Source organism: Carcharodon carcharias, chromosome 30 (genome assembly GCF_017639515.1).
Source record: "Carcharodon carcharias isolate sCarCar2 chromosome 30, sCarCar2.pri, whole genome shotgun sequence".
In the NCBI taxonomy this organism is placed as follows: Eukaryota; Metazoa; Chordata; class Chondrichthyes; order Lamniformes; family Lamnidae; genus Carcharodon; species Carcharodon carcharias.
The window spans coordinates 18,307,585-18,323,658 of NC_054496.1; the positions used below are offsets into that span (position 1 = coordinate 18,307,585).

Genomic DNA, 16,074 nt, shown 5'->3' on the forward strand with positions numbered 1-16,074 from the left:
AGTACCTCCTTCCGTCCATTCCCCCGATTACATAATCGGCACTTATGATCCTTTTGTGAAAGGAGTATTAACTGGGACTGCTAACGCCCCCTGTCCTCCCAAAAAAAAAGATCCACGTGTTTCAGTTAATTGGGAATCCACTGACTTAGTCCCTGAACAAAGCTGCACAATAGCTAAGAGACGTCCGGCAGCGTCTGCACATTGTTAAAGGAGGAATGATTATTTCAGCACTTCCCAGCAGCTGGCTTGGGAATCATAGAGCGTTTCCAGCACAGCAAGAGGCCATTCGGCCTGTCATGTCCATGCTGGCTCTCTGCAAGAGCAACTCAGCTAGCCCTGCTCCCCCGCCCTTACTCCACAGCCCTGCACATTTTTGCTCTTCAGGTGCTTACCCCCCTTTATAAAAGCCACGATTGAACCCTGCCTCCACCTCCCGCGCTCTCGGGCAGCGCACTCTAGCTCCTAACCACTTGCTGCGTAAAAAGGATTTTCCTCATGTTGCCAATCACCTTAAATTGGGGGTCCTCGGGTTCTCAATCTCTCCGCCAATGGGAACAATTTCTCGCCTGTCTAGACCCCCTCATGATTTTGAACCTCTCTGTCAGATCTCCATTCTCTCTTCTCCTTTCTGCGGGGAATAACCCCATCTTCTCCGGTCGACCCACATGACCGGAGTCCCTCATCCCTGGAACCATTCTCACGGACTGAACTTTTCATCCAGTGGGTGGTCCCGAACCAAGCGGGAGTGAAATAGCGCACGATCGGGGGTGGGGGGTGGGTGCGGCGAGGGTCACAATGTCATCAAGCACTCTCGCGATCTTTTGGTCAGCAGGTGAGTGTGAGAGGCGGAAGCGTGCCCGCCGCCGACAATCCAGAGGCCTATTAAGGCCGTTAAGTAATTAATGAAGCTGCATTTTGCACTGCCCATTCACCCAAGGCTCCTTTGACAGCACCTTTCAAACTTGCCCCCTCTGTCACCTACAACAACCTGTTGGTGCACCTTTCATGCTGCCTGACCGTTAATTGGCCACATCCAGGAATGGCCGGGAAAATCCTCCCCCATGAGCCTTTGCAACATCCTGGGCAGGGAGCAGGCCAGCCAGCTGCAGACGGTAGCGGGTGGTTAAAAAGGTTTAGGAAATGTAAATGAAGGAACATGAGGGAGATGTAAATAAATAAACTTACATGTACCCGTGTTGCACTAATTAACGCAGCGCTTCTCAAAGTGGAGCCCCTGGTGGTCCACAAAAAAAACGTGAGAGTGCTGTAGTGAAGAGTAAGTGATTGAGCGGTGGCCGGAAGTTGCTCTGCTCTCTCCATGCTCAGCTCTCCCTTTGCTCCTGCTCTTTTTTGTTTTCTTGTTAGTTCATTCCTGGGATGTGGGAATTGCTGGCTAGGCCAACATTTATTAGAGATTCATCAGGGAATCCCTAATTACCCTTGAGAAGATGGTGCTAGCCTTCTTGAACCACTGCAGTCTATCTGATTTAGGTACACCCACAGCGCTGTTAGGATTAGAATTCCTGGATTTCAACCAAGCGATAGCGAAGGAACTTGATATATTTCCAAGTCAGTGGGGGTAACTTGCAGGTGGTGGTGTTCCCCTGCACCTGCTGCCCTTTGTTATTCTAGGTGTCAGAGGGGCCAAGTTTGGAAGGTGCTGTCAAAGGAGCCTTGGTGAGTTCCTACAGTGCATCTTATAGATGGTGCACACTGCAACCACTGTGCGTCGGTGGTGGAGGGAGTGAATGTTTGTGGATGGGGTGCCAAGCAAGCGGGCTGCTTTGTCCCGGATAACGTCGAGCTTCATGAGTGTTGTTGGAGCTGCACTCGTCCCGGCAAGTGGAGAGTATTCCATCACACTCCTGACCTGTGCCTTGTAGATGGTGGACAGACTCTGGGGAGCCAGGAGCTGAGTTACTCTCCAGCCTCTGACCATGCACCTCTTTTACTGCTTCTGCCAATGATAGACTGTGGAGTGAGAAGCAGGCACACCCATCTCACTGATATCTATAAGTAAATAGGTGTTTTCTTAAAAGCATTATTAAAGCACTCTTCCCACGCACCACTTTCACTTAATGAATATTGCATAGTATTATAATTTAAATGGGGGAGTGGTCTGTGATACTAATCTATTTGAAAATGCATCCTTCAACCAAAAAAGTTTGAGAACCACTGTGTTGGTGAATGAGTTACAGAGGGGAACAGGGATAAGTAATGGGAGCAGGATTTATCCCTAGTCGCTCTTAATGAAATGAGCCTTTATAAAATATAAAATGACCTATAATAACGAAAGCCAAAGCAAAGCTGAGCAGCCATTTTGAGTAGACTGATGGAGGGGAGAGAGAGCTTACAACTTGAGAAATCAGACTGTCCCAGCGATGTCTGCTTACAGGAAACAAGGCAGGATAAGCTGCTAATACTGATGTCTGGGCACATTACTTCATACACTCCTGAAATAAGCACAAGAGAACGACAAGGTGCCACAGCAATTTCGAAAATAAAATCTGCCGACCGCAATTTTTTTTGGCTTTAATAAGTGAACGGCTGAACGAATGCTTCCGAAAGAGATTGATAGAACTGACAAAGGATTGCACGCACAATGTTAACCTGTGTTTCTTTTTCAGAGGCCTTGGTGCCCTGGGTGTGAAATCAGCAGAATGTTCGGAGCCCCAGATCTCTGTGAAATAAACTCCATCAAATCATTTCCAAACCCCAGGGAGGTCTGAGAGAGCAGCAGCTTCACAGACCATTGCCCTCCACCATGGAGGAACAGGGCTTTGGCCTGAGAGTCAAGTTGTTGATATTTGTTGGTCAAGGCATCAGGGAGAAGCAATGAAGAGAGGTTGGAGTAGATGAGGAAATAAAGGAAACTAAGTAACCCAGAACCGTGGTCAAGCAGCTCCTGGTAGTCAGTTACAAAGCATGAAGGTAGCAGACACCTCCACAATGGCGCTTGATATGCAGCGACTTGATAGATTCTTGATTGGTAAGGGGATCAAAGGCTATGGGGAGAAGGCGGGGGAATGGGGTTGAGAAACTTATCAGCCATGATTGAATGGCGGAGCAGACTCGATGGGCCGAATGGCCTAATTTCTGCTCCTTTGTCTTATGGTCTTATGACTTAATCAAAATAGAGAAAGTAAATCTTCTCCTCTAGCTCTCTGCCTGAAGGCAGGTCCAGCCAACAGAACTATGACTTTCGTCACAGGTACATACGAACGAGGAGCAGGCCATTCAGCCCCTCAAGCCTGCTCCGCCATTTAATAAGATCATGGTTGATCTGAGTGCAGCAAGGAGACAGCTCCTAAATCCACCCCCACCAGAACAGGGATCAAACCCCATGCTGTTCACACCAATCTGGTCCTCACCAGCCATCCAGCCTCCTAAGGAGACCAAGTTGCTGTGGCAACACAAACATTGTAGTCTGGAGTTATGGATAGTGATGGTAAAGGCTCCAACATTCTTTCCATCAATGGCTGATCAGGACTCTCTTCTACTCTTATCACCTGCCATTGGCATGTGTTGGAAGGATTTCCAGGTTGATCATCAACCCATTTGGTCAAATTATGAACACACCTTCCTTGGCCATCAAGTCCTGGGGTGGGACTCAAACCCAGAGCTTCTGACTCAGAGGCAGGCACCCTACCCACTGCACCACAAGAGCTCCTACTGAAAAAACATGGTTAGGATAAGGCTTTGAACCCTCTCAGTGCTGGGCATCATAAGAGGTTATTAACTAACGGGACATTAATGAGATAAGCTTCGTGGTTGGGTAGATTCATCAATACTATTGAAATTGATCAGCATGATGGGTTGGATTTTCAACTCTGCTTGGCCTTATTCCTGGAGGTTTGATCATGTGATGTTGGATCACATGACATTTGCTACAGTTTGCAATGGTTACTGTGTTTATCTTCTCCGTAGGTCTTCATGTCTCCATTCCAACTTAGCTAGCCTGCTTTTCTTACATTCCTAAATGAAAGGGTAAATTCAGTGCTTAATGCTCCCTCACTGGGTTGTAGCTCTGTTTCATATCTGTACCCCTCCGACCAAAAGGCTACAAAACCAAAACTCCTTACTCTATCATTCTTCTCTTACAATCTACAGTCTTTTAAAACCCAAGTTTGGCATCGCCTAAACTCTGATTTACCTCATCTTCTCTCCGAAGCTCATTAACCTGATCAGTGCCCAGCACTTTGGGGCTTAACCCTTTACAACCACAAGTGCAGTTTTGCCTCGCTCTCCTGAGGAGATCTCGCTTCCCAGCGCGTCCCTTTTACAGACAGCTGAGGAGCTCAGCTCTTCAGCATGGGTGATTGTGAATACCTAAACACAATTTTAAAGGTGCTTCGTGCGAGATGAATCCAGTGTTATCTAATGGGCATGACTCGCGTTGGTCTCTTGTGCTTTCCCTCGCTTCTGTGCCCCTCCACTGCAGTGTAGAAGCCCGACTTTCATCGTGACCCTGGAGTTGTGCTGCATCGTCATCCCAAATTGAGAGGGGGGTGCTGAAAGATTGATAAACCCGACCTTCAGTGATGTCCTTCAACTTTCCAGCATGCCCTCAATGTGCCAAGACAGTACATGTGACTGTAGATTTCTGCCTAATTCCTTGTAACATCTTTTATAACAAGATAACCTAGAAATGTCCCATCCTTTTCATGCACCAGTTGTCAAGACATCACTTTAATCTTATAAAGATAGACAATTACAGACCTTACAAGTGCATTTGCCTAAGGTGCACTATATATTTAAACGCAAACAGCCAGCACTTTCAATTAGATTCAAGTGTCCACTGACCTGGAAGAGTGCGATCCCAAAGCAGTGCCACAGGCTCATTTCATCAGATGCTTCTCGATTGGCTCATGAAATTCCCGTTTCCTTGGAAACTGTATGAATCACCGCAGCTCATCTCAGTGTTCCCAGAGATGTCTCTCTGGAGTCTGTTGAAATTCAATGCCTTTCAATCAACAAAGTTCTGGTACACTTTGACAATAATGGACGCTTGTGTGTGTGAACCACTTCATCGCATTAAGCATTTACGTGGAGTTTGAAGGTAATACCAAACACCAGTTTCATCAATTCTGCAGCGTGCTCAATTAGGATAAGACAATAGCGATTAAAGCCCAGATCAAGTGTGGCAAGAATCTAGTGCAAAGTGAAACTCTGTGTCAAAAGCGCGCCTCACCTTCAATCTCAGAAAAGCACTCCAGGCTGCACCAACATCGCACTCATTTACTATATAGCACCTTACGTTTATATACATTTCTGGTTAGATCCTCATCTGGAACATTACACTCAGCCCTGGGCACCATGTCTCAGCAAGGATATATGGCCATGGAAGGGGTGCACCTCAGATTCATCAGAATGATACTGCGGCTAAAAGGGTTAAATTAGGAGGACATGTTGTCTTGATTATTGAAGATTAAAGGGTGATCTACTTGAGGAGTTTAAAATGATTAAAGAATTTGATAGGGTAAATATTTCCACGGGCGGGCGAGTCCAAAACAAGAGGGCACAATCTTAAAATTAAAGTGTTCAGGGGTGATGTGCGGAAGCAGTTGTTCCTCACAAAGGAAAGCTGCAGCTCCCTCCCCGACAAAGCTCTTGAGGCTGAGGGGTGGTCAAATGAAAATTCCAAAACTGAGATTGACAGGTTTTTATCAGGTAAAGTTTAGGGCACTAATACAGATAGATCAGCCAGGATCAAATTGAATAGCGAAGCAGACTCCAGGGACCTGTTAAACCTTCCTGCAGCCATTTGATACGAGAGAGTGGCTTCAGAGGGCAGTGAGTCTGGAGTCACATGTAGGCCTGACCAAGTAAGGAAAGCAGGTTTCTCCCCTGAATGACATTAGTGCACCAGTTGTTTTTTTTTTAAATGGCAGTTCAATAGTTTCATGGTCATGAGCACTTTATTTTGTATTTATTAATTTAATTAAAATTCCCCCAACTTCCACAGCAGGATTTGAACCCATGTCACCAGAGGGTTAATCCTGGCCTCTTGATTACTAGCCCAGTAACATTACCACTATGCTACCATCCCCCGAATGGTTGAATGGTCTACTGCTGTTCCTAAATTTCTGTCTGACTGAGAATGCCTCTTTGTAGCTTCAGGTGTTCATCCAGCCAGGAGGATTTGGTTCAGAAAGTCATGGATTTAGGTTCATTATAGTTGCTAATGCACAAAACGTTCATCCGGTAGTCTAACCTTCATCTGACCCCATGGAGTGCAGTAGGAAAAGGGAGCGAATCCAGGGAAAGACGCAAGAAGGAAAAACAAGGACTTGTGTGTATGTATCTAGATTGCAAGCATTGGCTAGACAATAGCGAGGCTATCACAGGTACTTTTAGCCCTTTCCCCAACCGAGATCCACCTGTCTACTCTCCAGCGGGAGTTGTTAGACAATAATCAGGAGCTGGAACCCTGGCCTATACGGTCAATAGATTAGAGGCCAATTTTAACACACAACCTAAGTTCAGCTTTCTCAATGTAAGAGATGGGGGCATTGTGCTAATGTCACTGGGCTAGTAATCCACAGGCCCAGGCTAATGCTCTAGGGGCATGGGTTCAAATCTCACCATGACAGCTGGTGGAATTTAAATTCAATTAATAAAATCTGAACTAAAGGTTAGTCTCAGTAATGATGACCATGAAACTAAAGGGAATGCCCTTTAGGGAAGGAAATCTGCTACCCTAATCTGGCCTGCATGTGACTTCAGACCTACAGCAATGTGGGTGACTCTTAACTGGCCTCTGAAATGGCCTAGCAAGCCACTCAGCTCAAGGGCTATGAGGGATGGGTAACAAATACTGGTCTTGCCAGGGACGCTCACTTCCCATGAAAGAATAAAGAAAACTTCTGAGTGGAAAGCAAATTGCCAAACCAGCAAAGATGAATAGCAGAACTGAGGAGAGGCAACAGGTCTGGGACAACACCATAGCTCGCCATGTAGGGTCTTTATTGATGAAACCCTACTTGGGAATTTGCGATCTCAGCCCAACCATCTGCTGAAGTTCAGATAATCTTGGTTTAAAAAAAGTGAAGTAAAATGCATATTCTTCCACGTGCTGTATCACCTTTTCCTGTTTCGTATCAGTGCACACATTGTACAGTTGTGTTGAGCTTGTTAAAACAGATTTTAATTCTATTTACATTGCAGTAGCTTCCTGTTACAAGCTAGTATGTCTGGTGTGGACAGCTTTGCATTGTGTAACATACCTTAAATCTCCGGTCTATGGTGTGATTTTATTCAAGGCAGCAGTTGTGTGAGCTGGGCTTTAATGGTAATAAAGTGGGGGAAATGCTTTACATGCAGCAAGATACTCAATGTCGGCATCTCTCTGCAGCTAGCAGCGATGTTACTCATTCTGACCCATAACTCTTGCTTAAAGAATCATCCTTGCCTCCTCACTGCCAAAACTCGTCCCAATATCACATTACCCTATTTTCTCTCAGGGCCTCAAAACTAGAACTCTTGAGAAAAGAAAGATGTGCATTTATACAATACCTTTCATGGCCTCAAGATGATCAAAGCTCTTTACACCAAAGGAACACTTTAAATGTAGTCACTGCTGTAATGCAGGAAATGATGCAACCAATTTGCACACAGCAAGCTCCCAAAAATAGCAGTGAGATATTAGCCAGGTAATCTGTTTTACTGCTGTTAGCTGAGAAATAAAAGTAGAGAGCCCTCTTCTTCACACACACATGCTCTTCTTCAAAATAGTGCTATAGAATCCCTTACATCCACTAGATAGATCTTCAGTTTAACATCTCATCTGAAAGACAGCATGTCTACAGTGCAGCAGTCCCTCAGTACTGTGCAGGAGTGTTTGCCTAGCTTAAGCACTCAAAGTCTCTGGACTGGGACCTGAACCCACAGCTTTGCCTTCTCAGACATCCCTTGTTGCTACAAAACTCGAGCTCGGTGCTACCTGACCATGCACTCTGTCCTAGTTCACCTCTCCTTCTGCTTTTCCAGCCTTTATACCCTCTAAGCACTGCGGGCTTTGCCCTTCACTGCCCTTTGATTTCTCAATTATAGAGAGAAAGATCTTGGTCGGAAGCTTTATCCCAACTGCTGCCTCCTGCCCACCTGCCCGCACCTGGAACATGGATGTGGGTGGAAATAATTGGGAAAGATTTGAGCGATAGAACATGAAGTGATGAGTCAAGGAGATGCTTCGTGTCCACTGCCAGGAAAAGATGACCGAAGTAGGGTCACCCTCTGCTTCAGAGTCAGGAGAGACAGCACCCAAGGGTGGAGTCAAAAAGAGCTGAAAGCTCTAGTACTGGAATCCAACTTAGGGGATCAAGAAAAAAAAAACAGGAAATTTTGCTTCTCTTTATCTTTCAACGGCTTCTGAAAATATTGTTACTTTTTAAAACTCAATGACAAGATTTTAATCAGGCCGAAGTAATCATTCAGTACACCCCCTCCCACCCCCCTGCCACACCCCCCAAGCAAAAGAGGCCGACAACAGTGGTCCTTTGACTCATCCCTTATATAACCCCAACCCCTCACTTTCCCAGTCATCATCTGGCTGGAGAATTTGACTAAAGGCTGGCCGCATTCTACAAATTAAGACAAGGAGAGATGACCGCAGGGTTGTACAAAGACACCATCATCTGCAGTCGAGCTCAAAGTAATGATCAGACCAAATATGACAGAAGGAGAGAACAGATAACTGCACATTCTAACCCAGAGCTTTCATACATAAATCCAGTCAATTCCACATAAATGAATCGCTGTTAACTCATTCGCTGCTCGTCACTGTTGCTCACAGGAAGCTGCACCCATGCTCTATCGCTGTAACCTGTCACCCGCCGCTGGCTCCCTCAGAAAACAATAAGGATACATGCAGCTGGGTCTTAGTGGACTGGTTTTCTGGCTTTGCCCTGTTCAAAACCTATTGGGTAAATGCACAGTCCATTTTTAAAAATTCTTTCAAGGGATGTGGGCATCGCTGGTCAGTCCAGCATTTGTTGCCCATCCCTAACTGCCCTTGAACTGAGAGGCTTGCTAGGCCATTTCAGAGGGGCAGTTAAGAGTCAACCACATTGCTGTGGGTCTGGAGTCACATGTAGGCCAGACCAGGTAAGGATGGCAGATTTTCTTCCCTACAGGGCATTAGTGAACCAAATGGTTTTTAACAACAATCAATGATAGTTTCATGGTCACCATTACTGAGACTAGCTTTGAATTCTAAATTTATTAATGGAATTTAAAAAATGCTGTGGTGGGATTTGAGCCCATGTCCCCAGCATTAGCCTGGGCCTCTGGATTACTAGTCGAATGATATTCCCAATACATCTCTCTCTCCCTCCAAATACCATTTGGCACTGAGGCACACAACCTAAGGGGAGCATGTTTTGACCCCTGGTCTGCATTGTGTTGCATGGAGTGATAGTTGGAGTGCTATAATTGGTCTCAGCAACCTCCCCAGAATTAGAGAGGTTGGAGGGGGGTGGAGGGGATGATCAGGATTCTGCTCTCGAGCATTTCTATGTCCTTGTGAGTGTTGGGCGAGTGTCTTCGCTGATCAGATATCCTGCCATGTATGGGCTGACATGTGAGGAATGACCATTAGCTAAAAAATAAAGGATACTTCTTTTTTTAAATTCGTTCATGGGATGTGGGAGTCACTGGCTAGGCCAGCATTTAATGCCCCTGTTCAGAGCACTTTTTTAAATAAAAAGCAAAACTGCTATGGGTCTGGAGTCACATGTAGACCAGACTAGGTAAGGACAACAAATTTCCTTCCCTCAAGGGCATTAGTGAACCAGATGGGTATTTATAACAATTGACAATGGTCTTATAGTCATCATTAAACTTTTAATTGAACTCAAATTTCACCATCTGCTGTGGTGGGATTTGAATCTGGGTCCCCAGAGAATTATGCTGGGTCTCTAGATTACTAGCCCTCCTGACAATGCCACTATGCCACCACCTCCTAGCTCAGGACATCCCAAAGTGCTTCACAGCCAATAATTTACTTCAAAGCGTAGCCGCTGCTGTAATGTAGGAAATGCAGCAGCCAATTTGCACACAGCAAGATCCCACAGCAATGCAATAATGACCAGATAATTTATTTTTTGTGTTGTTGGCAGAGGGATAAATATTAGTCAGACACCAGGTAGAACTCCCCTGCTCTTCGTGGAAGATGATGTGCCTTGGGATCTTTTACATTCACCTGAAAGGGCAGTTGAAAGAACGCCACATCCAAAAGATGGTACCTCTGACAGCACGGTACTTTCTCAGTACTGCACTGGCATATCAGTTTAGATTGCACGACTTGAACCCACAACCTTCCGACTCAGAAGACAGTGTAACCAGCTGGGACACGGCTGACACAATTCCATGAGATTCTGGAGGGCTTGGGTTACCTGTGAAAGTATTCACCAAAACTAGTCTTTTGGTTAAAGTCAAAGTAAGTCTTGGGGAGATGGTGGCATAGTGGTAAAGTCACTGCATTAATAATCCAGAAAGTTTAAGCTAATGCTTTGGGGACATGGGTTTAAATCCCACAATGGCAGCTGGTGGAATTTAAATTCAATTAATAAATCTGGAATACAAAGCTAGTCTCAGTAATAGTGACCATGACAACTATCATTGATTGTTGTTAAAAAACTCAATTGGTTCAGTAATGCCCTTTAGGGGAAGTGATCTGCCATCCTAGTCTGGTCTGGCCTACATGTGACTCCAGATAAACTGCAATGTGGTTGACTCTCAACTGCCCTCTGAAATGGCTGAGCAAGCCACTCAGTTCGAGGGCAATTAGGGAGGGGCAACAAACGCTGGTCTTGCCAGTGACACCCATATCCCACAAAACAATAGAAAAAAGTCTACTTCCTATGAGGATACTTTTGTTCTAAAGTCCCGTTGTGTGGAGTCACCAATGTCCCACCAATCTACATTCATACATAAATGCTCTAGCGCACAGTGCCCCCCCTACCCCCCGTTACATTTCACCACATGTACACGAACACTCATGAAAAAAATAGAAGGCTTTCATAGCAGCTATGCAGGGCTTTAAAGTTTAATATGTTATTTTAAAAGAAAGAGCTGGCAAATTAGCTTGTTGGTTAAAAATAACGCGGCTTGTGAATATTTTATCACAGAATAAAAATAACAACGCAAAAGTTATGTCCTGGGAGATAATATGCACACAGATGAACAACTGTTTCAATGCGTGGTGACCCAATTCTGCCGGAGAAGCTGCCAGCTGGAAAAATGCACAGGACCCAATACACGCACGTTTGCCCTAATCCACTGCTGAACAGCAATGTGCGTCTGTGCAGATTAGAAAGAGGGAAAGCATCCACTGCGGTAATCTTTTACTTCTAATTCTTTGTGGTGTAATTTAAGTGCATCCGTTCTGCAAAGTGCTGGGCCCAGTTTACACCCCAGCTAGCGATTTCTTCCCCTTTGGAATGAATTCAATATCGCACAACAGCAAACATCGACAGCCCTGCTTACAGCAAACTGCACTTGTTTTCCCTGGAAAAAGGGAGATTCCAAGGTGATCTGTTTGAAGTTTTGTTTCAGATTACAAAGGAGACGATCAAGGGTGATCCATGCTAATTGCTATAGTGACGGGCTTGAGTGCCAGGGACAAAAATTAAGAGAAGTTGGGAGCAACGGTTTCATGGACTGGTTAATAAAAGTTGAAATGCCCCCCAATCCATTTTGGTAGCTGCAGGGTCTGCGAAGCCAGGGTATGACATTGTACATCAGTTGTGTTTAATCGCATGCAGGTGGAGGGTATTAACTGAAGCTTCACTTGAGCACATATAAAGAGACACTTGCCACGACTGGTGGGTACCACGGAGGCTGGAGTGAATCATCAGCCCCAGGAACAACATTTTAATTTGATCCGTTAAGTTTCCTTTCAAAGTTTTGTTTTAGTTACAGTGCCCGTCCGAGGATGTCATCCCCCACCCTTTTTTTTTAGCTTGTTTGTATTGATTTACTGTTTTATTTAAAAGACCATATAAGGAAACACTTACTGAAAGTGTGGCAGTTGAGTTAGGAAGTGTATGCATGTAAACGTTTCACTCTGTAAATAAATGTGAGACTGAGTGAAGGTTTCCTGCAGTACTATCCTTCACCAACTGGCTTTTCGGAATAGAACAGGATGGAGCGGAAGTTTGGTTTCTTCTATGTGCTGTGTTACAGCTAGCTGCCAAAGTGTTCTTGCACAAGCCCAATAACAGAGAGGACAGCATACTGTACAAATATTCAAAATAACTTTCTGGCTTTTTCACTGTGACTGCGAGTCCATCTGGACTGAGCAAGCTCCCATGTGCAGTGGAGTTCTTAAAGGGACAGAAGCTTTTATCATGTATAATTTAACCAATGTTTTAATAAAAGGTTTTTATAGCATTTTTTGGAGGGAGATCTTGTGGTCCCTACCTCTGGGCCAGAAGCTCTGGGTTCAAGTCCCACTTCAGGACTTGATGGTTATAGAAGGTGTTTGTATAATGTGGCCAAGCAGATTGATTATGAGCCTGTCAATCCTTCCAATATGCACAATGGCAGGCAATATGAATGGGGGAGTTTCCTAGTCAGCTGTACTGCAGAAGGCAATAGCAAACCATTGCAGTACTTTGCCAAGCATAATCATGGACAAAGTCCATGGTCTCCAATGCTCTGTTAGGGTGTAGTACCTGAAGGAGGGGGATTTGCTTAGAGTGACATTTTTAATTAATTTATTTCCTTTTTGTGATAACAGTGGGGACTGTTTGAGTCCAAACCAGAATCCTCTCTGCCAATTGACCGTGGAGCCAAATGGATCTAAAGTATTTATGAGCCTTGAGCTGAGTAGGAGTAGCTGAAAAATACAAAATGCACGTGTGAGCTCAGAATGACCTGGCCTCTAGGGATGGAATTGATCTTATACAGGATTGGATTGGCCCGTTACTTGCTCTGCTTTATTTAGGCCTATTGAAGTCAGTGGAAGGATAGCAGATGACTGTGTGATACAGCCTGTTTCACATTACGGCCTAGGTTACTACTCCAGTAAGTTCCAGCTGCACGTTGCTCATCAAAGATTTGAAAGAAAATGTATTGAAAGGGGCAGGTTTTAAAGCACTCCAAATGTCACATTTCATCAGGTGAAAGGCTACAGATTGAAAGGAGGCATGCCAGAGACATCAGGAGGCACCTGAGCTAAGCTGCCCATTTCCACCATTGCGCCTGCAGACTGCGGCATGGCTACAATGCAGTGAGGGAGGGGAACTGGCTCTCCCATGCTTTGGTTCAGGACACTGATTCAGATCCCCTCTGCTGAAAGGTCCCTTAAAACCTGCCTGGATAGCTTAAGGGAATCATGGAATATGGGGATAAAGCAGGAAAGAAGAGTTGAGGTAGATCTTAGTGGGTGGCAGGGAAGGCTTGAAGGGCCCTATGACCTGCTCTTGTTCCTGTCTCTTATGTTCTCATGGACTATAAGGATGTCACTGCCAGTGGCAATTAAGGTCTCAAATATTCTATCCTCCACTGCTGTATATAGTTACTGGGCTACCTTTACTTTTATCAAACTGCTAACTGATGCACCGAGCAACAAAGCCAGTATTTTCACTTCAATTCCCATTGAATATCAAAAACAACTTAAAACAGAAAGCGCTGGAGAAACTCAGCAAGCCTGGCAGCATCTGTGGAGAGAGATACAGTTAACGTTTCAAGTCTGATATGACTCTTTTTCATAACCCAGTTCTTATGGAAACTTGGATTTATGAAAGGGAAATTATGTTTGACAAACCTACTGGAGTTTTTTTGAGGATGTAACTAGCAGAATAGGTAAGGGAAAACTGGTGGATGTGGTGTATTTAGATTTTCAGAAAGCTTTTGATAAAGTCCCACACAAGAGGTTAATGTGCAAAATTAAAGCACATGGGATTGGGGGTTATATATTGGCATCAATTGAGAACTGGTTAGCAGACAGGAAACAAAGTAGGAATAAAAGGGTCTTTTTCAGAATGGCAGGTGGTGACTAGTGGGGTACCACAAGGATCAGTGCTTAGGCCCCATCTATTCACAATATATATCAATGATTTGGATGAGGGAACCAAATATAATATTTCCAAGTTTGCTGATGACACAAAACTTAGTGGGAGTGTGATTGGTGAGCATGACGTTGAGAGGCTTCAGGGTGATTTAGACAAGCTGGGTGGGTTGGCAAATACATGGCAGATGCAGTGTAATGTGATAAGCGTACTTTGGTAGGAAAAACAATGGCAGAGTATTATTTAAATGGTGATAGATTGGGAAATTTTGATGTACAAAGGGACCTGGGTATCCTTGTACATCAATCACTGAAAGCAAGCATGTAGGTGCAGCAAGCAGTTAGGAAGGCAAATGGTATGTTAGTCTTCATTGTGAGAGGATTTGAGTACAGGAGCAAGGATGTCTTACTGCAGCTGTACAGGGCTTGGTGAGACCACACCTGGAGTATTGTGTGTGCAGTTTTTGTCTCCTTACCTAAGAAAGGATATACTTACCATAGAGGGAGTGCAGTGAAGGTTCACCAGACTGATTCCTGGGATGGCAGGATTGTCGTATGAGGAAAGATTGCGCTGACTAGGCCTGTATTCACTGGAGTTTAGAAGAATGAAAGGGGATCTCACTGAAGAGCATAAAATTCTGACAGGACTGGACAGACTGGATGCAGGGATGATGTTTCCTCTGGCGGGGGGGTGGGGGGGGTCTAGAACAAAGGGTCACAATCTCAAGATAGGGGATAGACCATTTAGGACTGAGATGAGGAGAAATTTCTTCACTCAGAAGGTGGTGAACCTGTGGAATTCTCTACCACAGAGGCTGTGGAGGCCAAGTAACTGAATATATTTAAGAAGGAAATAGATAGATTGCCAGACTCCAAAAGTGTATGAAGAGAGAGCAGGAAAATGGCTTTGAGGTACAGGATCAGCCATGATTGTATTGAATGGTGAAGCAGGCTCGATGGGTCGAATGACCTACTCCTGCTCCTATTTTTCTATGTTTCTTCTGTTCTAAAGAAGAGTCTTATTCAGCTCAAAACGTTAACTCTGTTTCTCTCTCCACAGATGCTGCCAGACCTGCTGAGTTTTTTCAGTACTTTCTATTTTTATTTTAGTTTTCCAGCATCTGCCGTACTTTGCTTTTATCACAAACAATCTGACCAAGCTCCCTTTCTTTTACTTAGTGAGTGCAAATCCCCGAACCCAAACGATTGTCTCCTCATTGGCTGAATTTGAGTTGATTAGTCTGCCACTTAGCCTGGAGAAGGGACAGTCTTTGGTAACATGCAGCATTGTTTGCGTCTCTCCACAAGTGCATAAGTGGCTGGTACTGAGGCCACTGGTGGAGGTTGGCTGCACAGGGACCCTGACTTATCCTGAACCTGTTTAGCAAGGATCCCACCCACCACCACCACCACCACCACCACCCCCCCCCCCCCCCCCCCCCCCCCCACTGCCCTGGTAGATCAAAGCCTGCCACTTGACAGGTGGGCTTTATCACAAGCAGTTTATTAGTGACTTCCTGTGTTTGCCATTCCTTGGCCTGGCTCCCTAATGTCCAATCAGCATTATACTTTCCAAATCAGATAGGCTAATGATGCTGGCCATGTCTCAATGGGTAACATTGTGATCCCCTGCGAGTCAGAGGATTTTTGGCTTCAAGTCCCGTTCCGGAGGCTTAAGCGCAAAGTCGGAGCTGATTTTCCAGTGTAGTACTAAGGGCATGCTGCATTATCAGAGATGCTGACTCCTGAGTGAGATGTTAAACTGAACCCCACCTGCTCTCTCTCAGGTGGACACAAAAGACCCCGTGGCATTATTTTGAAGAAGAGCAGGAGAGTTCTCTCCTGACCAATGGCCAGCACCGAGCCAACATCACCGAAACAGATTACCTGGTGATTATCACTTTGCTGTTTGTGGGAGCTTGCTGTATGCAAATTGGTTGCCATGTTTTGTAAATTAGAAGAGCGGCTACACTTCAGAATTGGATGTAAAACACTTTTGGAGATCCTGAATTGGGAAAGGTGTCATAGCAATAGAAGTCTCTCTCTCTTTTTGGCAGTTT

The 16,074-nt window shown here is 44.9% G+C and overlaps 1 long non-coding RNA gene across 1 annotated transcript in view; it reads right to left on the reverse strand.

The window, feature by feature from the left end:
- Nucleotides 1-16,074, reverse strand: part of LOC121271193 — an 84,555-nt gene that overhangs the window by 28,341 nt on the left and 40,140 nt on the right. The window contains exon 3 of the long non-coding RNA XR_005941691.1: nt 4,804-4,946. This is a non-coding gene — a long non-coding RNA (uncharacterized LOC121271193). The remainder of the gene's footprint in view (nt 1-4,803; nt 4,947-16,074) is intronic.